The sequence below is a fragment of the Mirounga leonina genome, unplaced genomic scaffold (assembly GCF_011800145.1).
Source record: "Mirounga leonina isolate KUSES-001 unplaced genomic scaffold, KU_Mleo_1.0 Mir_82, whole genome shotgun sequence".
NCBI lineage: Eukaryota > Metazoa > Chordata > Mammalia > Carnivora > Phocidae > Mirounga > Mirounga leonina.
The window spans coordinates 22,962,232-22,986,011 of record NW_023270825.1 but is presented as its reverse complement, the minus strand read 5'-3'; the positions used below and the strand labels follow the sequence as shown (position 1 = coordinate 22,986,011).

General features: G+C 39.2%; 1 protein-coding gene across 1 annotated transcript in view; it reads left to right on the top strand.

Annotated features, from left to right (window-relative positions):
• Positions 1 to 23,780, top strand: part of NRXN3 (neurexin 3) — a 1,463,404-nt gene that overhangs the window by 694,254 nt on the left and 745,370 nt on the right. The window lies entirely within an intron of this gene.

The window sequence follows — 23,780 nt, the reverse complement described above, 5'->3', positions numbered from 1 at the left end:
ATACCTCTATTACAAAGAGATTTGTTGAAAGCCCTGACGTAGTGGATCCTGCTGATCTTCTGATTTTCTAAATGGTAGGAGTTTATTTTACAATCTGAACTCGTAGTTAGTTGGCCTCTTTGTTTTATAAAAAGATACATGGTGTTTATCTGAGCAGATACTAAAGTCACTTTGTGGTTGCCTAAGTGGGAGCAGGTACTGATTACAATGCCGTCTCTATCGTGTTTACTTGGTTTTTCTTGAATCCTTATTTCTCAACTTTTTTTTTTTTTCATGTGCATAGTTGCCCCTTGTTCTGTTTCTCATTTTTCTCCTAGCTTTTTGTCTCTATGTGCTCTGTCAGTCTCTTAAGATCTATCTGGAGAAACAAGTGGGGATTATATCAGTGTAGAGAGAAACATCTTTGATTCTCATTGATCTAATGTAAGCAGTGCCTCTAGATCTGTAACATAAAGGACACATTATCTGCAGAAAGTTTTGGCATCAGGTTGTTCTTTTCAAGTACTTGGTATTATTGAAAGTTTTGTTTCCATATTTATGAGTTGGAAATACTGTTTCACTCTGAAATAGGCAGTTATGGACCCATTCAGAATATCTGGGCAGTTGTGCTATATGCTCTTTATTTTCCCTCCACTTTGTCCGCATAGGATTCATTGGGAAATCTTTTTATCCTAAATGGTGGCATAATGCTTCTTTATCCTCTATATCATAAATACAAACCACTCCTGGTAGAAAATGGTCAGGATGAGACTGCACATAGAAAACGCAGAAAGGTAAGTTACTCTAACTATGGTGAATAGCATGGTCTTCAGAAGGTATGTATACATTTTTCTCTCATTGACAAGTTCCTTTTGGCCACCCAATCCCAGGCATCGTTTTCTGCTAAAAATCAACCAGGATTCTTTCTGGCTTTCTATGATTTTTTTCTGACTTGTCAAGAGCAGATGGTGTCTCAGTCCAGAATGAAGACTGTTGCATTATCTGGCTCGAACAATTTATCAATATATAATGAAGTACTAGAATGGATTGGGAAATGTCAACTTTCTTTTGTGACAGTACCATGTCATCCTTCAAAGATGTTTCTGAGATATCCAGGCCTATGTAGTGCATTCTGGGTTTTATTCTGTAAACAATACAGATGAAGGTTTTATGGCAGAAGACCTCTGAGGCCAAGTTGTTAAAAGAATCTACTTGCCTCAACTCCTGTTGGAAAGCAGACCAGGCTCGTGTGATTAGATGGCTATATGGAAATGTGAGCAAGTGCATTTTAATTGCAGAATGTAAGGAATATATAGAGTTCAGATAGATATAACTGTCAAATGAAGATATATGCTTTTAATGAGACCAACTGCATATATCAGAATGTTAGGTTGCTTAAAATTGTACACTAGATGCCTCTGAATCCAATGATCAATGTTGAAAGTATCGGGGGAACTTTTTCTTTTGGAATTAGCATGAGAGCCAGTTTGTTCCACCTAAAAAATCAGCCTTACCTCTACATCATAGATCATAACTTTCTATATCAACCTTGACCTTTAGAGTTGTAATTTGGTACTTTATCTCACAAACATCTTCAAAATTAAGTTACCTATTTTATTTTCTCTGGGCCTATGTTAGCAAATTCTTGGTAGCTTAGCTTGCATCAGGAGATGAGCCTTCACCTTCAGTGTTACCAGCAGATTCAAACAAAGCTCGTGCTTATCGTTGGCAAAGGCCATAGGGAAAATTGCAAAGAAAGGGGAACAGATACCATAAGTGAATAGAAGAGGAAAGATGAAGAAGAAGAAATAATGGACAGAAAAGCAGGGCTGAGTCTTATATGGAAGAACAGAGGCCATTAGTAATTGCTTTGGTAGCATGCCTTCCACAGGTGGCCTGCCTTTGACCTAAATAACAGAAATGGAACATGACGTGATAATTGGCGTGTCAAGAAAATCTGGCCTTTACCTGATTTTTAGGAATAGTGTATTCTAAAGAATGTTGCATCTATCTAAAATACATTGTATTTCTTACAATGCTGTCATAGGAACCTATGGTTGGTGAAAGATTCTATCTAATGGCAACAGATTTTTTGGTGCGGGGCTGGAGGGGAAGGTCTGGATCTCTCATTTTCCATGAGCTATTTCTCAGGATAGCAGATGATCTCAGTTAATGGAAATGAAAAAAAAAATCACAATTTCTTACTGCACATCCAAGAATAGAAACTCGTTTAATAGGAAAGTGCTAGGTTTTGATATTTTTCAAAATAAAGGTTTTGGTTCAGTTCATCATGTATAGAAAAGTTACTTATATCTGGGCATGATTTGCAAGTTTCTAAAAAAATGTTGCATTTTTAGGGGTCTCCACATTTTTCCTAGCATTGGTTCCTTCATTCATGACCTTGGATTTTTCTTGCCTGTTTGCCCAGTTGGGTGTTGGCTTGATGATTTTGAGGCGCTGTCCCATAGATATCACCTCCATGAGTAGAGTTTATGTTTAGAAACTATATCTCATTTAGTATGAGTAGACCAAGCATGGGTGGGTTTAACTTTATTCCATCATTTTCTATGAGCGCATGGTGGATTGATGGAGGCAGTGGGGTGAATTTCAGGTTTAGTCTTATAAAGATAGCCATGCAAAGCTGATACAGTGATTGTGAAGGTGTGGCATGTATTCTCCGTGGCTGGTTATCTTGTGTAAGAATGACTCACTTGTATTGGAGGAAAAACAAAAGTCGTCTGATTGGAAGCCCAGGTATAATTGATTTACTAATTGTCTTATGTAGTTTTAAGATAAGATCTACCATTTCACGGAGTAGCAGATTCACAGGGAGTTTCCTTTAGGTGACTTTTAGGGCTGTTTTGAAACTCTAATGAACAAAGTCATCCCAGAAGTAATTTTGAGTTCATGTAGAATCCAGTAAGATCTATGGAAGGACACACCAGTAACATTCTCCAAAGAAAATCTTCAGTTCTTCTGAAAAATTCTTTTTTTTTTTTTAAAGATTTTTATTTTATTTATTTGACAGAGAGAGAGACAGTGAGAGCAGGAACACAAGCAGGGGGAGTGGGAGAGGAAGAAGCAGGCTTCCCGCCGAGCAGGGAGCCCGACATGGGACTCGATCCCAGGACCCTGGGATCATGACCCGAGCCGAAGGCAGACGCTTAACGACTGAGCCACCCAGGCGCCCCTTCTGAAAAATTCTAAACAGAGAGGGCTTACTTCTCAGATGGTGCATACCACCCGAGTGCCAACTTAATGATGGGGCTACATTTTAAGAACAACAAAAGAAAGGGAACCTTACAAAGTTTCTCATAGGGATATTCTTTTTGGATATTGGGTTCCTACTGGTATTTAAAATCAGGACCGAGAGCCTGAGAGATTTCAGTATGTTGTAGTCATCACGCCATCAGGCAAACCCAGAATCCCTTTCCTGTGATGTGGGGAGGGCGGCCTATTGTTGAGTTCCTCTCTCCACAACACCTCACAATGTTGCACAAAATCCAACTCACTTGCACGTACCCACACATACACAAAAGCATTGTCATTTCTGGGGACTTTGTGAAAATAGCGATTTTAAATACCTTACATCAGTCCTTAACCACCATAGTTACCTTTGAGCGTGTTTTGACAATTGTTTTGAGTTGTGTACAATTTTGGGGGTCTCATTATTGCTTCTGTGCCCTAAAGAATTGAATGTGGAACAGTGTGTGGCACGTGAGTGCTTAAAACACAACAAGTCGCTGGAATTAGATACCAGGTGTTTATAATGGCTTTGTGGGAAGAACAGAAGGAAATAAATGTGGGTCCTCAGCCCATCCTCAGCAGCCAGCGACCTGCGTTACATCACTAGTCCTACATTGCGGGCTACTTGTTGGAGAAATTGCTAGGTTCACACTGGCATGTAATAATAGATGTTCTTTGCCTGCAACAAATCAATAGCAAGCAGCTGTGGATCGTGCAGACAGTGGAGTGTGAAGCTCCTTTTCAGACAGTTTTCTGCTGGAGTGCCTGTTAAGCCACATCATTGGCTATTGATTGGTCTTTTGCTTTTTGTTTATTGTGTGGGTTTATTTTTTTTAATGTAGGTTGGTGTATTGATTAAATCTGTTAAAAACACATTTCCCATTCAGGCTTCAGAAAAAATGAGCAATATATGCATTACTTAGTGTACAAACAAGGCAATAGACATGTGTATGTTCATTCTCTCTCTTGGGTCCATCTAGATACACTGGCATTATGTTGTGAGTCTGTGTTGTTATTTGTACAGCAATAATTTCCAAGGATATCAGACTACAGTGTGTCCATGTTTTCAGTTATGTGTTTAATTCCTACCTCTGTTTCCAGGTTCTGCCTGTCCAGCAAATAAGCCGTATCTGAGAAGCTTAGTATTAAGTTAGTTGTTTGCTGCTTAGAACACTTCATCATTTATTCATTCGTTCACTCACCAGACCTTTCTTATTTGCAGATACGATCATGACAAGATACACCCCTGTTCTCAAAGACATTACAGTCTCACGGGGAAAGACACACATGGAAGTGCTTTAATAGAAATATAAACCACATGTAGTGAGGGCTCATAAAGTTGAGAGGCGTCAACTCTGCCTGGGTTGGAGACTCCATCAAGAAGAGCTGCTATTATTAAGAAGTTTTTCATTGACACATGAGTCTTGAAAAATTTCTAAGTACTTTCTAAGCATATATGGTAAGAAAGAAGGCTGGAAAGGAAAGATAGCATCCCAGCAAGAGAGAGAGAGAGAGGCTACAGCTGTGGCTGGCTGGCTCTTTCCTTCCACTCTTTTTTCTAAGCATCTGTGTGGTTAAGATCACACTCCATGTAAAGTTTGTGCTCCGCCTTATTTTGTTTTATGCAGCATGATATGCATTTTTCAAAGTACAGAAAATATTATTAGATTTCATCATCTCGTTTAGGAGAATGTCCATTATGGCGCTCATTTCTTTGGGATAGAACCCTCCATGTTGAGTCCGGGATGAGGACTAACAGGCCCTAAATCTTATTTCATTGAACCAGTGTTAGACATTTACCTTGGGAATATATTTAAAATGAACCAAAATTTTAAAAAGCTTTCTTATATATATCTTATTAAATTATAAAAGATAGCATAGCCATTAATTTAATTAGCTTTAGAATCAAACTACTTTAAATGTCAATGCTAACTCTTAACTGAAATTGAGTTAGTCACTTAGCCTCTTGAAGCTTTGGTACAGCACAAGGAGTATGATAGGTTCTTAATAAATAGAAGTAGTGATAATTTTTATTGTAACTAATAATATTTGACATTTGTCAAGTCCTTTTTACGTTCCTGACACTCTACTAGGACCTTTATAAAGATGTCATCCCTTTAATCATCCCAAAGTTCCTATGAAATACTTTTGTCCTGACTTTAACAATGGGGACACTGAGGTCACACAGGAAATAGCTGAGTGAGGACTTGAATCCAGGTTTGTCTGACATGAAAGCTCACATTCTTATTAGATTTGCTACTACTTGATATTCATTAGAAATAATAAGATAATAATAATAATAAGATGAACCATGAGAGACTATGGACTCTGAGAAACAAACTGAGGGTTTTAGAGGGGACGGGGGTTGGGGGGTGGGTTAGCCTGGTGATGGGTATTAAAGAGGGCACATATTGAATGGAGCACTGGGTGTTATACGCAAACAATGAACCATGGAACACTACATCAAAAACTAATGATGTAATGTATGGTGATTAACATAACATAATAAAATTAAATTTAAAAAAGAAATAATAACAGTTTAACATCACTAATTACTAGACTATAGTGCTTAAAATGCCAGGTGGTCAAGTCTTTAGAGACAACCCAGTTGCATAGGAATATAGGGTTGGAAAAGAGAAGCTCTTTGTTCTCGGTTGTTAATTTTATTATATTCTGGAATTCTGAACCCTTTAGCTATCTCTGCCTCAATATGAAGATAAGACTTTTTAATTAGAATATCTTGAGATATGATAGAATTAGAATATCTCCCCATATCCCCAAATATTTATATTTTTATTCTTTGTTGATCTGGATCTTCTGATTTCCATTTTTTTCCTTTATTGCCATCTTTATTTTTGTAATATAGTGAATGAGACCTCTGATGTGGAGTGGATGGCCTGTGTTGAAATCATGACTCTGTCACTTAATTATTATTATACTGCTTTGGAATTAATTAATCAAATTTGTATTAATTTGTGTCCCCCAAATGTGGATGTTTATAGGTCCTATCTCACAAGAATGTTGTAAAGATAAATTGAATTCATAATTGTGAAGATCAGGCCATGGCATATAGTAGCCTGTGTGGAACTATTGGTCATTTTTCGATGTAATTTTCAAAAGTTAAAAACTGGCCTCATGCAAGCATAATTTTCATAAAGGTAAAAACATAACTCACATAAATACAAGATGAATGTGTCCCAAATTTATTTAACTCCTTAGTGAGGAAAACAGTAAGATGGTAAAAACATAAGCAAGATGGCAAAAGAATATTTGAAGAACTGGATATTTATAGGCATTTAAAAGAATATTAAATATTTGGGTTAAATATAAAACTGGTGACTGTCTCACAGGGAAAAAGCCCTTAGCCTTAGGTGTTATCTTTTCTACCAACCATATGTCTCTACTAAACAAAAATCGACAGGTTAATCATCTCACAGAGTGTGGCCCCAATTCATAGTAAATACCAATGTCAAAAACAGGTACATTTTCCCATTGAAGTAAATATTTCTTGGCTGGTATTGTTTTTTGTTGGTGTTGTTTTTTTTTTTTTTTTTTTTTTAAGATTTATTTATTTGAGAGAGCGAGAATGGAGAGAGAGAGAGTACATGAGAGGGGGTAGGGTTAGAGAGAGAAGCAGGCTCCTCGCTGAGCAGGGAGCCCGATGCGGGACTCGATCCAGGGACTCCAGGATCATGACCTGAGCCGAAGGCAGTTGCTTAACTAACTGAGCCACTCAGGCGCCCCTTGGCTGGTATTGTTAAAACAGTGTCTTTCTATGACACTGAAAGGGCACATGACTCTCTCCTGGCCATTTTTCTAAAATTTGGATAATTTTTATTAATAGTAGTATGATATATTCAATTTCAGAACCTTTTTGTTACCTTGAATACCTCTATCATACTCAAGTACCTTTTTTAAAAAAACAAAACAAAACAAAACATTTAGCTGTGTAGCAAAGACTGTGCTGAATTCGTTGGGTCATCCTGTCCTCTTAACAACCCTAGAAAGTAGATACTATTATGATCCCAGTTTTACAGATGAGGGAACTGAGACATGGAGAAGTCAAGTGATCTACTCAAGGTCACAAAACCATTAGGTCAGGGGAAGGATTCAGCTTTATATGTCTGACTGCAAAGTCTGAGCTCTGGACTGCTGATGTCTTCCGAATGCCTCGAGAGCTTCTTAATGAGGGCGCATCTAAATGCATAGGGGGTTTAGATTTACATTAACCATGGAGCTTGACTACTGCTGCATCAATTACACTCTGATTTTTAGTGTCTACATTGTTATTTGGTAGGAGGGACATATCTTACGCTTTTTACTTTGTTTTAAATAAGGGCATCATTAGGATTGATCCGCTCATGTAATAAGATCAGAAGTTCCATCAAAGTGCCATTTTGCAAGTTTGGTAAGTCTGGGCAGGCTGGGGCTGGAGGAGCAGCCTGGTACCATCAGAGGCAAGATCCAGAAGGCAAGACAGTTAAAGAGAAGCATTCACAAGCCAGCAGGACCTAAGGTAATGGCCAAAGTTGTATCTTTGCATCTGTTTTTCATTCCTGGACCCCAGATATTCAGTGTAGCTCACAGGATGTTGGGAGATGGCAGTTAATCCCAGGGTCTTCTAAGAGCAAGGATGATGGTGCTGGTATTCTTGGGGGCAGTTTCATAGATGCGGGTTTTCCCTTGTTGCCCTTGGGAGTCACTCTTGCTTATAATTTCCCCTGATATCAAGAAGGGACAATTTTGTATCACAGATCTGTTCTATTGCTGATTTTAGTGTAAGTGCAGAATCAAAAAAAGATTGAGAGCCAGGACTACTTGCAGCTTTTCTTTTCTTTTTTTTTTTTTTAAGATTTTTATTTATTTATTCATGAGAGACAGAGAGAGAGAGAGAGGCAGAGGGAGAAGCAGGCTCCCAAGGAGCAGAGAGCCCGATGCGGGACTCGATCCCAGGACCCTGGGATCATGACCTGAGCCGAAGGCAGACGCTTAACCATCTGAGCCACCCAGGCGCCCTACTTGCAGCTTTTCTTTCGTATAACCCTGCATGGAAATGACCTGAGATTCATAGATAAAACATTAATTTCTACAAACCCCAGTTGACACTTGGACCTATGGTTCAAGGAGAAATAAGTCTCTACCATGCAGGGTCTGATGGCTTCCCAGGGATGATTATGAGTTGTTGGAATCTGTGGCCTCACTAATTTCACTTCAGCCATCTTTAGCATGCTATATGTGTAGACTGATTTTATTGCCTATGTTTAATTACAGCCCATTCATTTCTGGTGTGCTTGGCTAGCTACTTATTGATGGTGATGGCAGTAATCCACTGAGAGCTGACTGGTTCACAGAAGATAATTTTATATTACCTTGTTAGTCATAGACAGGTACAATTTTAATGTATTTTTCAATATAGACTTATAATTTCCTACATTTATTTCCATCTATATTTATTTTTACTTACATGCAAAGGCAGAAGAATATGTAAACTATTTTATTTTCTCTTATTAAATAGAGCTAATAAGTATAATTTGATTTCCTTTCCTTACTTTTTTTCTCTTCACTGTTCCCCCCACCCCCGTGTGTGTGTGTGTGTGTGTGTGTGTGTGGTGTGTATTTTTTCATTGAGGTAAAATTTACTTTTAGCAAAATGCATGGATCTTAAGTGCATTTTGACAGATGTTTATAGCCATGTAACCAGCATGCCAGTTGAGATAAAAGACAGTTCCATCTTTCCAGAGAATTCCCTTGTGCTCCTGTAGTCTCTCCTTCTCAGAGGCCACTGCTGTTTGATTTGTATCAGCATACATGAGCTTTGTCTGTTCTTGACTATATATAAATGGAATCATATACTATGTGATCTTTTGTTTCTGGTCTCTCTAGCTCCATAGAAGGTGTGTAAGACTCACCCATGTCACCATGCATTCTAGCTGCCTTGCCCTCTTCTGATCCTTAGCTCTTCTCATCTGGAGGAATCTGCAGGTCTCCACCCGGGGACCCCTCCCTGCCACCCCTTTGTAGTTCTTGTCAGGCAGTAAACTGGGGCAATCTGAGCCCTCGCTTTGTCTGTCTTCTTCCTCTCAGGAATCCCTTTCTTTGCCTGATGTTCAGCGTCTTGTGAACCATTGTTTCACATCTGTTGTCTTTTCCTCTGTTGTTTCAAGTCCATTGTGGATCGAATCTCAGTTACTCTCTCTAGGTTGGAAGTGGACATCACCAGTTTCTTTTTACCTTGCACCCCGAGATTGAGGGTGGGGGGAGAGGAGGGATGAGGACTTAACACACGACGTGCCATTGCTTTAAGCCGCAACCTCTGGGGATGAAGTGAGGTTTTGCATTAGTCCCAGAACAGCCCTGGCAGTGTGGAATATTTCAGGAACCATATTTTGTATTTTGGGGTTTTTTTGGGGGGCAGGGGAGGGCCCTTCTGTAGTAATAGGCCTTCTTCAGTCAAAGAGCCTTCTGCAGCCAAAGAAGCTGTGCAAAGCTAGTTATATACCTAGTTACATTCCTGCAAATGTGTCTCCATCAAGCATCTGGTCATCTGAGTTTCTTTCATGAGGTCCCCATTGCTTTTTCCCTCCAGTCCCTCTGATAACACTTGATTAAGCTCAGTGGGTGCAGGGATTGATGTGGCTCTTGCAGCTAGCTGTTCTTATTTTCTTTACCTAGAATTATAGTTTGTTTTCTCACCTGCCTTTATCCTGTGGATCTTTGCTGCCTGATCTCTTTGCCAAATGAAGTTAAGAGGTGTTTTCAAACAAACAAACAAACAAACAAACAAAAAATGGAAGATCTCAGGAAAGTGGAGGTGTTTCTCTGCCAGGGACTGTTTTGGCTGTTGACTATTCTTATTTGGATTTTTAGGTGCTGGTATGCACTTATTATTTTGATGCATGTCTACAAAAAAAATGAGGGGAGCTTGCATTGCTGATGTTTTTTAGTTTTAACTAGTTATTTTTTTTTATAATTAAGGTTATACAAGCTCACTATTGAAAGTCTGTAAAATGCATCAAAGTGCAAGATAGTAGAAAAACATGTATAAATTTACCAATTATTTATATGACCTTGTTTCAGGATATGCATGATGTCAAGCACAGAGTAGATGTTCAAAATGTATTTGTTGGATGAATGATTAAGCCTTGCATATTTGCAAAGTCTGAATTGTGCAATGGTTCTAGTGTTCTTTTCATGAAATAAGTAGTATTTCTAGAGGACTAGGTATTTTCTTGCCAGATCCGATGCTTTGGGCATGCAGGAATTATAATGAGCATCTCAATATACAATTTTCTTGTTCAGATAAAAAATGGAAATGTCAAGATGTTTTCATTTATTTTCTCTCTTGTTCTTACCCCTTCTGCAGAAAGCCTTGCCATTTCTGAGCAGTTGTACATAGATGTATCTACATACAAGTAAAATGGTTTTGTAGTGGATTTTCGTTGGAGGGCAAAGACCCTTATAATGTATATGGGGAAGGAGCCTCAGGTCCCAGGTTTTTGTTTTTGTTTTTTTCCTTCTGTGGCATCCACTTCCAAAGAGACATTGCAGTTTATTTCACATGATGAGATTTCTTATAACGGTCTACTCTAGAGTTCTAGTGTGAGACAGTAGAATTCGTCCACTTTGACATCATTCGTCAATTTCTGCTGCGTTTCATGTTATCTAAAACTAGTAACATATGAATGAAGCATTTAGATGTACTATATACTGAAAAAAAGTAAAACACAGAGATTTCTTGATTTTTCTACACTGTGGACTGCAAAATTCAGCCAAACCTTGTAAACTCATTGCAGAAATGCTCAGGAGCATTGATAGAAAATGGTAATGTCTGACTCTCGGCATTATTTCCTAGTAAACTCACTGGAAACTTTCTGTAATTGACTCCCAACTAAATAAAAAAAGTTGCAGTTTTACCTGGATATCCTTATACGAGTAAAAGTAAATACATGTTAATATAAATAAAAAAGAATATGTGAATGTATACATACTATAAATACAAATTTTCTTTAGGGTTTTTCCTAATTGTTCTTAAAGAATTTTTCTATCCAAATGTCTTTGTTTCTATGTCTTACAGTGTCATGTGTGAACTTTTGGTTACATCTCATCAACTGACAAGTTGTATATTATCTGTAATTGTATAGGTATCTGGGCCACAGAGGAGGTATCTGTCTCCCTTTGAAAATATTTGATATTGGGGCGCCTGGGTGGCTCAGTCGTTAAGCGTCTGCCTTCGGCTCAGGTCATGATCCCAGGGTCCCGGGATCGAGCCCCGCATCGAGCCCCGCATCGGGCTCCCTGCTCAGCGGGGAGTCTGCTTCTCCCTCTCCCACTCCCCCTGCTTGTGTTCCCTCTCTCGCTGTATCTCTCTCTGTCAAATAAATAAATAAAATCTAAAAAAAGAAAAAAAGAAAATATTTGATATTGATTGATATAAAGCCCCTTTATCCCATGTGAATACTCAATATTTGGGGTACAGTTTTATCTCTGAAAAAGGATTTAGGCAAGCATCTGGGATTTATTTATCTTTAAGAATAATCTTTCTCCTCTTGCTACCTAAAATTCCCATATGGCTTCCTCATGCTGGCACTCAAGTGTATCATCTAGTTAAAACTCACATCAGTGCCCTGGCACTGGGGGGTGTGTGGGGGGAGCTTTGGAAAAGGGCCTGCAGCTCAGCACACACAGCATCACACATGCCTGTTGTCCCTAACTCGTGAAAAATCCCAAGAACAGGGAAAAGCGGAAAAGAAATGTATTAAAATAAGTGAGTTTAGCCAAACACACGCTCCGTGTTGGTAGAGGCTTTATTCCAATCCCCACAACACCCCACACAGGTTTCCAACATCTAACTTATTTAATTTGCATTTGGATTAATTTAGCATATTTTCCTATTACATAAAGTTTAATGAACAATAAACACAGCTATAACCAAATCTCACAGCTATTTCCCAGTGTGGGGTAACATTCTGCATTTAGTTATATTTGGTTTCCTAGGTAATATCTGATTGTGGCTCCATCTCCTAAAGCTGCATCTCTTGTCACATGGAATGTTTTGGTGGCAGATCCTTTAGACAGAGCAAATCAGGAAGGAGTATCAGATGAATTCCACTGAAGCCGTGGCAATGAAAATCAACTGGGCAACACAGGGTGTGTTAAAAATGCTGCTCCCTGCTGCATTCCCTTGGCAGTCTCTGAGCTCCCTGGTGGTGGCCTCCCTGCTTTTATTTCTGAAATCTATCCTGTGTACCAGTTACAGATTAATTTTCCCAGAGCACTTTTTTTTTTTTTGGTCTTATCACTCCTCCGCTCGTGAGCCTCCAGTGCCCCTCTTGTAGCCTAAACCCCACTCTTGGTTTTTTTAAAATTGGTCTATTCAACCACCTTTCCTCTAATATTTGTGGCTGTGTGCCCTCTAATAAGGCCAGGGTTCTCATTGTCACATGTCACTATCTCAGCAGTTTCTGTGATCATCATAGCTCCATGCCCTTGGTGCTCCAGTTCCTCTGGTTAAGGTTTCCCTCCCCTTGGCCTGGCTTCGGGGTCCAGCCCGAGTCTCACCTATTCCCCGAGTTTTCTCTGACCACTTTAGTCTACAATGATCTCTTCTCCAAAATCCCGCTGCATTTATAATCAGAACTGAGAGACAGAATGACTCAGCATCTAAAGGGGGATTAGTGCGGACTTCAGATTAAAAAGAGGGTTCACATCCTAGCTCCTGTCCTTCTAACTAGGTGGCCTTTGGCAATTAATGCAGCACAACCTCACAATAAGTACCTTGTAAAAGTTTCAGTTTTGTTAACAGGATTAGAAATAATAGATGTAAAGTGGAGTATTGACTTAGGAAGAGTTTTTGTTCCTGGTAGCAGCTTAAAGTAAAACTGTAACCCTCCCATTAAAAAACAATGTTACCAGTAAATAAAACAAGTAGAATTTTGACTAGATTAATTACCACTTTTATTGTGTATTTACCCTATTTCCTAGACAACCAACTTGCATATATCGTGTTGACTATGTTTTCCTCTAGAAATTATAGACTTGAGCTGTGTTGGGTGGATGGAGTGGTAGGGTTTACTAGTATTAGGTTATTCATGTGGCACTGTTGTTTTATATGTTCTAACTTTAAATGTAAACATATTCCTGACTCTGGGTCTGTATGATTCAACCAAAACCTAAGTAAATTTCAGAGGATTCTACTACCCTTCCTATAAATATCCTGATTTTTTAAAGGTAGTACTTGCCCAAGCTCCCAAGAACACACCAAGGAATTCTGGTACCTTCCATAATCTCATGTCTTATTTTTGGTGCTTTCTTGAAATAGAGGAGAATCACTGTCCAGGAATCTTTGGTTCTTGTCACTTATCAGACCAAGGGAACAAAACTGCCCTCTCTGTAGCCTCTATTATTACCAGAAATCTTAATACATAAGCTTAACTTTGTAGATAGTACCTCAGTTTCAAATCAGCTCATTTGCAGCAGTAACACACAACCTAATTTAGCTTTCACAATGGACTGTTTACAATAGATGATTTCAGCCATCTCTCCTTGGTGTGTTTCCGAACTCTTTGAGTCTGGGGCTCTAAGGACAGGACAGGCCAAGTTTGAGATTTGATACAACTTTAACTTTGGACCTGAGGTCAAAGAGTGGAAGCCCCGTGGCCAGCCTCTTGACCCTTTTTCACTCTTAGCAGAAAACAAAAGCCAAACAAACAAAACTAGGGAACTATGGAATCTCTGGTTTATTATCTGAGCAGCCTAAAGTGGTAATTATTGCCTGCCATGGGAAGTTGGCTACCTGTTGATCTCCAGTGGAGTTTAACTGCGTTAAGAAGCCAAGCCTCAATAACATTGCATACCCATTACCCAGGAGCCCTCCAGAATGGGGTCAGCTGCTGAACACCAGGGGATTAGACCCAAATCTCAATCATGGTGACTTTGATAATCAGTTTCAGTGAACAGAATGCTGTTAGCTTTTTGGAACCTATGAAGCTGATAGTATTCGAGGAAAGGAAATGGGATGAGTGTGACTGCTTAATGTGTGGGAAGAGGATTGGTGGAGAGGGAATCCAAAAGAGAAATTTCAGCCATCTTCAGAACAGGCACTTCCAAGAATAATTAGGGAAGTAGGGAATTTTCACTTCCAGGCTCTATTTGTTCCTGAGAACAAAGGTGTAAGAGTTTGAGATGATTGAGATTTAAATTCATTTTAAAGTAGACTCACATGGGAATGATTTTCTCTTCATATTCAGTTTATTAATTAGAGGGAAGTGTGATTTATTTACTTCTGAGCCTTTGTATAGTAGAAATGTGTTTATACAAATGGTGTTTATTTTTGATGACAAATAGTTGATGCCAAGTAAGTAGTAGACCACAAATGATTAACTAATTGTCATCACATGGGCACACTGGTGTGTATTTTCCTAATGCGAACAAACTCCCCCATTTCTTCAACATCTATGCCTTAACTCTAATCTGGATATGCCAAATTCACGTAATATCTGCTGATACCCGTTTCAGTGAAGGAGACTTTCTTCCCAATCCTTTTATTCCTGGAATCAGAGCACAATTCACACTCAGAGGTGTAAAGAGCATTCTGAACTGAGTTCCTTGCTCATAGCCTCTTGATCTTACTCCATCCTTTGCATTATCCTTGGTGACTTCAATTTTCATGTTATGGTTTTTCTAGTAACTTGACTTCTTCAAAAGCCTGGCCATCTAGCAAAGAGAATTCCCTGTTGCTGTTAACTGTTCGCTAAGTTTCTGTTTCTCTCCTCCCTTATGCCTCCTTATCCAGCCTTCTACTCTCCGTAGTCTCAAAGGTGTCACTTGTCCCTATGCACCATCCAGTCCTCTGCAAGGACACACAGACTTCCTTCCGTCATGCACCTTCTTTGCACCACTGGAAACCTTTTACCTCTGTGTGTTCTTGGAGAGGCAAATACATGACCCTACTGTGCTGTGTCCTGAAGAGGGCCCTTAATATGTAATCTGAGGTACTGTCTCTTGCAAGGAAATAACTTTATTCTTATGGGTGACTTTAATTATTTTCTCTATTTTTTTTAAACTTCACTAAAAACTAAACCCATTTCCAGGTATACTGCATAACTAGTGCTTTTCTGCAGAGCCCAGCATATTCATTTCTCTTTATTTATTTTTTCATTTCTCTTTAATTAGAAAATAGGCTCAATTCTGCTAAAGCTCAATGTTATGTAGAAAAGACAAAGTGATTGAGAGCAGGGGAATGGGAAAAGGCAGAGATTATTTTGGGAATGAAAAGTCTGGCTGGAGAAGAGGTGGTGTGAAGGGTGGTCAAAGGTAACTCAGATGAGGTCCTGATCCTGAAGGCGGAAGATTTTGGAGGAAGGGGATCAATGGGAGTGTTTGAGCAAGTATGTGAGAGGGACAAAGCTGTGTCTCAGGAAGAGCCCTATGGCAGAGTGTGGGCGGTGATTCTGAAAGAAGATAGCAAAGCCCATGAAAACAGACACCACATTCATTTGGTCACCACTATATAACCAGACCCTCGTGTGGTGTCGGATACACAGTGAGGATTCAATGAATCTATTTTTAGAAGCTGAGTGAAAGCAGGGAAACCATTTGGAGGCTCTTGTAATAGCCAGGGTAGATGAGGAATAGACATGAATCTGGGGAGTTGGCCATGAGAATTTTAGGATTAGCCCCAACTTGATTATAAGCTATGTATAAGCAGGCACAACCAATTGTAATATACAAAGAATTTGCGAAGTGGCAAACATTTAAAAAATTTACCCCATTTGTAATTTATAAGCTTTGTTATTATTCCTTGTGGCCTTAACTTTGTTTTTGGTTTTTTACAATTAAAGATTTTTTTAATGTTAAAATGTTAATGTTAACATTAAAAAAAATCTACTTCTCATATTAAAAAGCCTTTTCTCTCTTCCTCTAACAGTGCTTGCATTTCAGACCTACATTGGTTTAAAAAAGTGTTAGATCATATTTATTGTATGATTTCCAATGGAAAGAAGTGTTATGGTCTCTCTGATTAAATTATAATTTTGGTGCCCTTGGTTGTATATGGCTGGGGACAAGTTCATTCCAAGTTCACTGTTTTCCCCAATGTGGGCAAAATTGCGGTCAGCTAAGTTCTGCTACTGTGCTACAGACTCCATCCAGGCTTCCAGCTGATAGAAATCCAGAGGGTTCTGACTCTTCTTCAGAATCCTCCCCAAGCTCCCTACTGCAAAGCTGAAATGCACGAAGTATTCCAAACTGTTATTTCCTGCCTCAGTTTGAAACGTGCGTAATTTCTCCTTTTTGCAAAGGATACATTCTGAACATTTAAAGTGTGTAGATAAACTTCCCTACCACAGGAGAATCTTTTGATATATATTTTGACAGAATTCTGGTCAAAAATGTTCATATAGCAAAGGTATGAGGTGTATCAAATATTTAGGGTCCCCCCCCTTTTTTGCACAATGTGGTGTGAATATCATCAAGGCGTCTGTAATGCATACACGTGTACTGCATTACAACAATCTTTTCCAGTCCGTGCACATTGAAACATGGAACTCCATTTTTTTTTGCAACGTAGTTGTTTCACTTTTTTTTTTTATAGTTGATTGTCTTTTCTATCAACTGTTAGTATTGAAAAGAATCCTCACAGTGTGGTATTGGGTAAAATTCAGCTGTTAGAGGTCTCGGATTGTTTTTCCAAAAGAAGCCTTGGAACTTTTTTTTTTTTTTAAGGACAGCAGAAAACAAAACAAATGCATCGATGATAGGATTAGGTGGGGAAAAACTGAAAAATCATGGTCATATACCACCCCCGAGAAGATGGATACAAGGTCAGCTACTATTTGCTTCTGTCTTAATCCTATGATTTTCTGGTTCCCTGGCTTAGAAAGTTTAGGCTTTGTCAAGTGGCTGAAGCAGGACAACCCAAGGTTACTCAGATTCTCTGTGATTTTATTTTACCATTTGGGAGATAAACCCTACCACTGTTTTGTAAATTGTTTAGATATCCACAGAAGAGTTATTCAGTATTTTGAGGGCATAAAACAGAAACTGTCCCTCTTCGAGAAATTAGAAAATCATTCCTAAGAATCAACACCATTAAACCTTGTTACCTAAAACCAGTTTAGAATGAAAAGCAGCAGCATGTGATTTTTTTAAGCCCAACTGAATGTTAGAATTATGCAAAATTTTATACATACAGAAAATACAGAAAATGTTCCACGCCCATCATCGTTATTAACACATGTTAACTTTTTGTCATAATTGCTGAAATCTGTAATTTACTTTTCATTTATTTTTAAAGACTTCCGTGTTTTTTTTAACTGTTGCACACCATGGAAATAATATTTGTAATATGTTAACATGTGTAAAGTATAAAAATAACAAAACAGATACTCACGCACCTGTTACCCAACTTGGGAATTATAGTTTCCTTTTCTTAAAAAAAAAAAAATCATAATTACTGTGAGCTTACCAGCCTGCCCCCCAAAGATCATGTACAAAAGGAAACTCCTGGGGTTTATGTTCTGGTGACTACCTTGAATCTCAAAGTTTTTCTTTTGCTCTTCAAATGAGGTGATATGAATAATGGTATTTAGAAAGAGATTTGAGGACCTAACCATTAGACAGTCCTACCCTGTTCTGATCTGTGTTCCCTCATTAGTTCTTCCAGCTTATTCGTGGGAAAGCACTCTTCTCTATACATGTTAAAATACTTATTAAGTATGAATATTTTAAGTACTTATCAAGTATTGGCTCATACTTATAAGGCTCAGGGAAAAATCATCAATACCTGGGAAGGCACCATTCTTAGTGATATTGGTTTTGATAGCCATGCGGACAGAAAAAAATAGATTCCAGAAAAAAGAAACAATAATCTCACAGATCTAGACTGAAAATATAGCCAAAGGAATATTCTGGAATAAGAGATTCTCTTTCTTGGTTGTTTTTACGGAAAGTCCAGGGACCAAGCTGAATCCATTTACCTCTGGTGCTGGTGGTTCAGAGTGAACGTGTTGCTAAACCTCAGGGGCTCCTTAGTTCCATGCACAATTAAATCCAGTTGTCAGGTTTGGACAGGAGAGAGGCCTCCTTTTCCTCGAGAAGCATATAGAGAGATGCTTTGTGGGGGCGGTTACTCATTTTCCAGATACAGAGCAAGGACCATCCATCATGATCAAATGGGAGTATTTCATACCCTCCATCTCTAGTGAGGATAGTAGTAAAAATTCTGTCCTTTCTCCAAATTAGTTTTTTTACTGCTATGATTGAGGTTCAGGTTGTAAGACAAAAGGATAGTTTGAGGTTATTGAAACACACACATATACACGTAAGAATTATTCAGTCTCTGTTGTTCATTTTCCCCTCCGTGAATAATTTCTGCAGACGGGTGACCAGTTCCACCACCTGTCTCTTTGTTATAAATGCCTGTGGTTGGTCTACTCCCTCCCGCCTTGAAGTTAAATGAAGGCTGCTTTTGCAAGAGAGTGAAAGAGCCAGCGAAGAAGATGAGATGACGAGGCATTCTTGTATTGTCACCTTTTCTCTTGAGGAATATGGAGAATGACTCTTTCTCTCTCCAGTTCAAATATACAGATTCCTTAGAGGCTCTGATGCATATATATTATTGAAAAAAAATATTTTTAGTATTGGTCATTTTGGAAAACAAAGAGAAGGCCTTTGGAATTTATACGATCAGCTCCTTCTGTACTTCCTTTAGCCAGATACATTTAAATGTTTTGTTTTTAGCCTGACTGCTGGTTCAAAGTATTCTCTAAATATAGTTAGGGAAAATGAAATTTAGGAAGCATATCAGCTGTGGATTTGTGTGTGGTGACTTGGGAATACTGTCATCCTTTCCTTCTGTCTTGGTTCAAAGGTGGGTTTTGTGTCATAAAACCAATCAACCAAGCAACTACTGTTTGGGTCATGGCTGCACATCACACATGATGTTTGCAGAATTTTTTCTAGGACCCAGAGGAGTGTAACTTATCCCTAGATTGATAACAAAATCCTAATGGTTGTTTGTCGATGTATATTCAGCGACTATGTTGAAGAAGTACATAATCCCCTAAGTGAGAGTATATCTACTTCAGCAAAATTCCATTCCATGGATTTTGTTTTACATCAGTGAAACAATTAGGTAGAAATTGGAATAAGTTAGAAAGGTAATAAAACTTTTAAGAAATTCTCATGGCATGTTTCCTAATTTTAGATACAATGCTGGGTTATTTATATTCTCATTTCATTTTTATAACAATCTTTCAAGTAGATATCATTACCCCAGCAAGTAGATATTATTATTGCTCCCATTTGGTGAAGGAAACTGTGATATAAGAATTGAGATATTTGACCCGTGAGACACAAAACCAGGAAGTACCTAGGATTCAAATCTAGGCTTGTCTATTAGGAATTCAGCCTGTGTTCACCTCTCTGCCATATTGTCTTTCCATATGCTGTGGCACAAAATAGAATTTTGACCTTACCGCCTTCCCAGATTGGGAGCAGACAGTCCAGAGACAGTAGATGGCCAGAAGCTCTGGTCACGGCAATGCCAGTTGCTGTAAGAGGCTACTTGGCAAACAGCATTGCACACAGATGGTGTGCAACCCACACATCTCTATTTACAGAGAGGCCCTGAGTGTTTGTGTTAACGGGTTTGAGAGATAATAAAAGAAGTTGTTGTTTGTTCTTTCTTTGTAAGTCTGCAATTAATTTTTAGCATAATTTTAAAAGGGAATTTGTAAATTCAGTAGACATTGAGAGACTGGTGATCCAAGAAAACATTTGTCTGTAGGATTTAAAAAGGAGATTCTGTTCAAAAGCAGGTTGTTTTCCATTTTTCCCACTAGGTGGTGCTTTGGTCTTGTAGGTCAAATTTAATGAGCCTGGATTTCACCCCCCCCCCCCCCCCCCCACCATGTTGGTCCAGGAAAAAAACCCAATTCAAGGCTGATTAACAGGACTGTGCCAGTTAGGTTTGTTCAATTTGGGTTTTCTTCATCATTATCACTGTTTAGAACCAAGATAATTAAACCCATTTGAAAATTTTGGATGCTCCTTTTTTAACTTTTTTTGCAGTAAGTTATATTCTCTGATTTTGGAAAAGAACATCAGTAGTTGGAACTAGTTCAGTTACCTCATCAGCATATTATGTTGACAGGCTGCACTCGTAATGAGTCTTTCCTCATACAGTGTGGAGCAAGCCATTAGAAGTACCGGAAACTGTGCTCAACTGAGTTTGTCATTTGGGTGTCCGTGTATAAAGCGCCCTGGATGCAGAGATTGCTCTGGGACATGTGCACAGCCCAATACCTCATTTTCTTCTTTACATTTTAAAATCAGTGAAGACAAGAAGGGGAGGGGACAATGATTTGAACAAGTTGACTTGTATGTGCTAAATTCACTCATTTCCATTGTTATATAAGGACTTTATTTGTTGACTTGTCCACAAATGAAGCGTCCTTTGCATCAAGGAGTAATTTTCTGAGCGAAAGCTACAATACCAGGTAGCAGTGGGTCATCACAAACAGAAAAGTCCCCCAGATGACTTGGCTTGAAATAACGTTTATCTGCTCACAAATGTCTGCTTTAGTACCAAGGTGCTGGCGACCTTGAGATGAAATATACACTCCATTCCCCAAGAAGCTTAAAGTCTAGTGGGGAAGGTAAAGAGATGGCCGAGAGACCACGTGTTCAGTGGTCTGACAGTATGCACACGTGACCAGTAGGAAGTGGGGGCCTGGTCGAACACTGATGGGACATCTAATCAAGATGAAATGGCTAATAAAATGCAGGCAAGCTGAGTCTGGAAGGATGACTAGATGGGCAAGGGAAGAAAGGAGAGAGGTAGGCACAGGGAGGAGAACTTAAAACAATAACAACGACAACACAAAAACAGAAATGACACTTGAGACCCTTTGTGAGTGTGGGGAATTGAAAGAATTTGGTAGCTGAGGGCATAATGATGTTCACTGGGGACATGGGTGGGGTCAGAATGAGGGAGATTTTGAGGACTAAATTGAATGGGAGCTCTTTTTCTAAAAGCTATAGGGGAGCCTTTGAAGAATATGTGCCCCCACACAGTCCTACCAGAAAGTCCTACCGCAAACAGGGTCATCTGTCCCCGTTGTACAGAAGGCACAAGAGGAGACCAGAGAGCAGTCGAGTTGCTCCAGGTGATCACCTAGATCCAGAGTCTGTGCAAAGCGACTGTCATGGTCTTCCCCTCATGGGGATTTTAGATCATGACTCTCCTTGAGCTTTTCCGGTTACTGAGGAATTGATTATGCAAGAGCAGATGAGCTTGTTGGCTTAATTATTTAAAGATTGCTTGCTATTTCCAACATTTTCTTTTTCCTCAAGCTGTAAACGGAGAGGCTTTGAAAGGGTTTCACTGTGATCATACTCATTTAACCTTTGGTAAGCACATTTCCTTCAGTATTTTGAAGCAGAAATTCATAGTGATGTTTTTGACACTGATTCTGAGTCCTGCATACTCTGCCTGTCTTACTGTAGTTGAAGGTGGTGGGGAAATGCACTGTGTATATGCGCTTGTGCTGGTGGTGGTAGGGCTTTGGTGGTAAAGATTAGCTCAGGGACTTTATAGCTTTGCCTGTATGAAATTCACCTCATAAGAATATGTAGAGTCCAATTTCCAGCAAGCCAGAAAGGGTTCCTGAATTGTTTTAAAGCCCACCACTGCTTCTTCCCAAGTTAAAATGTGGTTTTAAGGGAAGTAAAAAAGAAGTGTCTTTATTGCGTGAATATAATAATAGCTTACCAAAAACTTCTTGGATTATAACCATCATGAATTTATTATGTTCCTCGTGTTATCTGTTCTCTGGTTTTCTTTGCGTTGTTCAAGTGGCAGGATTTAAAGCAGAACAGTTTTTGTCTAACTCTGTATGTACCAAAGCTGCTTATACAATGTTGGTATTTAATAAATGCTAAAACAAAAACAAGATCCCAGTAACAGCCCACTTCATTTTCTGTGGGTAGGCAATAAGCTCAAAGGGATTATTAACTTCTTCCAAAGAAGCTTTTGTTCTTGAAATGCTGAATGCATTTCTATTCACATTAGAGTTTATACCAACCACCTTGTTGACTATGAGATGCTGAAATCCGGGTCTTCATTAAACTGGCTCTGCTTTTTCCTTAATAATTTAATAGTCACAGAATTTACCTGTTTTCCCAGACCAATACTTTGTTGATCATTCAACCCAAGAGAATCTATAATAATCACCTTACATGACTTATATGTCTCTAAAGTGAATGTTCATTTTAATGCATTCATTTACTTATAAATATTGTTTGTTTTTTTTTTACTGATACACAAAGCAAAATATAAGATTCATTTATTAGTTTGTTCAAGTAGTTATAAAATCCCTGCTGTGTATCAGATACTGTATTTGGCACTAGAGATAAAATGGGAAACAAGGTAAAAATCCTCCATGCCCTCATGGGATTTACACCTGCACTACTCATAGGTCATTGAATCACAAGTTCCTAAGACCTGGTATGAAAATCCATTTGATCAGAATCAATGATGGTTGACACAATCATTCTCTCAAGTGAGCTGAAAAGTGAAAATCTCCCTATGGCAAGGGGCTGCTGGACCTCTCATTGTCCCTGGGAATCCCCTTCTCCATTGCCATGACCATACCAGCTTCAAAAATCACTGCTTCCTGCCCCCTTCCTGCTTTGACTCAGATGTGGTCTTTCTTCAGTTCTGCAAACCACAGCTGAGACAGGCTGCTGTATTTAAGCGTTGTCTGATAGATTCCGAATCATGGGGGAGAGGCACATTGGCTACTAGCTGTGGCTCCTTAGAGAGAGCCCATAGGACTTGGTCCTCTCTCCTGGGGTCCCTACAGGGCTTTCTCCCAGTCAGAGACTACCTTTGTGTTAAGGTCCTTGAGCATGACTAGATTTCTGACCTCAAAGGCAAGATAGCAAAGCCCGGAGAAGGACCTTGCTGATTCCATTCCAAGGCTCACCTCACTCTCTATTCTAATGTCCACTCTTAACTTCTTCTTTCAAGGTCTAGCTCATCTCAAGAAGATTGACACTTAGAATCATGACCTAGAGGAGAAGCTCTGTGTTCTGTCTAAAGGGATGTAGCCTCGCCACGTGATGTCAACTGTAGATGCACATTTGAGCACAGTAGTCAGACCAGTAAACAGTGTCCTACAGCAGAGAGCCATTTCATTAAGGTTCTCCTGGGTTGTTTGGACAGGACATCAGTTCTCTTCAACTTTAGGATTTCTGGCTTCTCTGGTGTGGATGGCTACTCTGTCCTCAAAATCTTGTTGGCCTTCTACTCCTTCCTCTTGAAGAATACTCTCAAGTGGCTCCTTGATGGCTAGGGCCAGGTCTGAAAGGTCACTCTTCTTTGGCTGCTGGTAATTTTCCAAAGCAAGTGTCTTTCCCCTTCTTTCCTCACCCATGTCCCCTCATGTCCATTCTTTGCTCTTTCTGGATACAGAAGCCTGCCTAACGTAGCAACCACAAACTGAGGAAGCTTGCTGTGAAGTGGCAGAGGCTGAACACAGCATCTTTGTGCG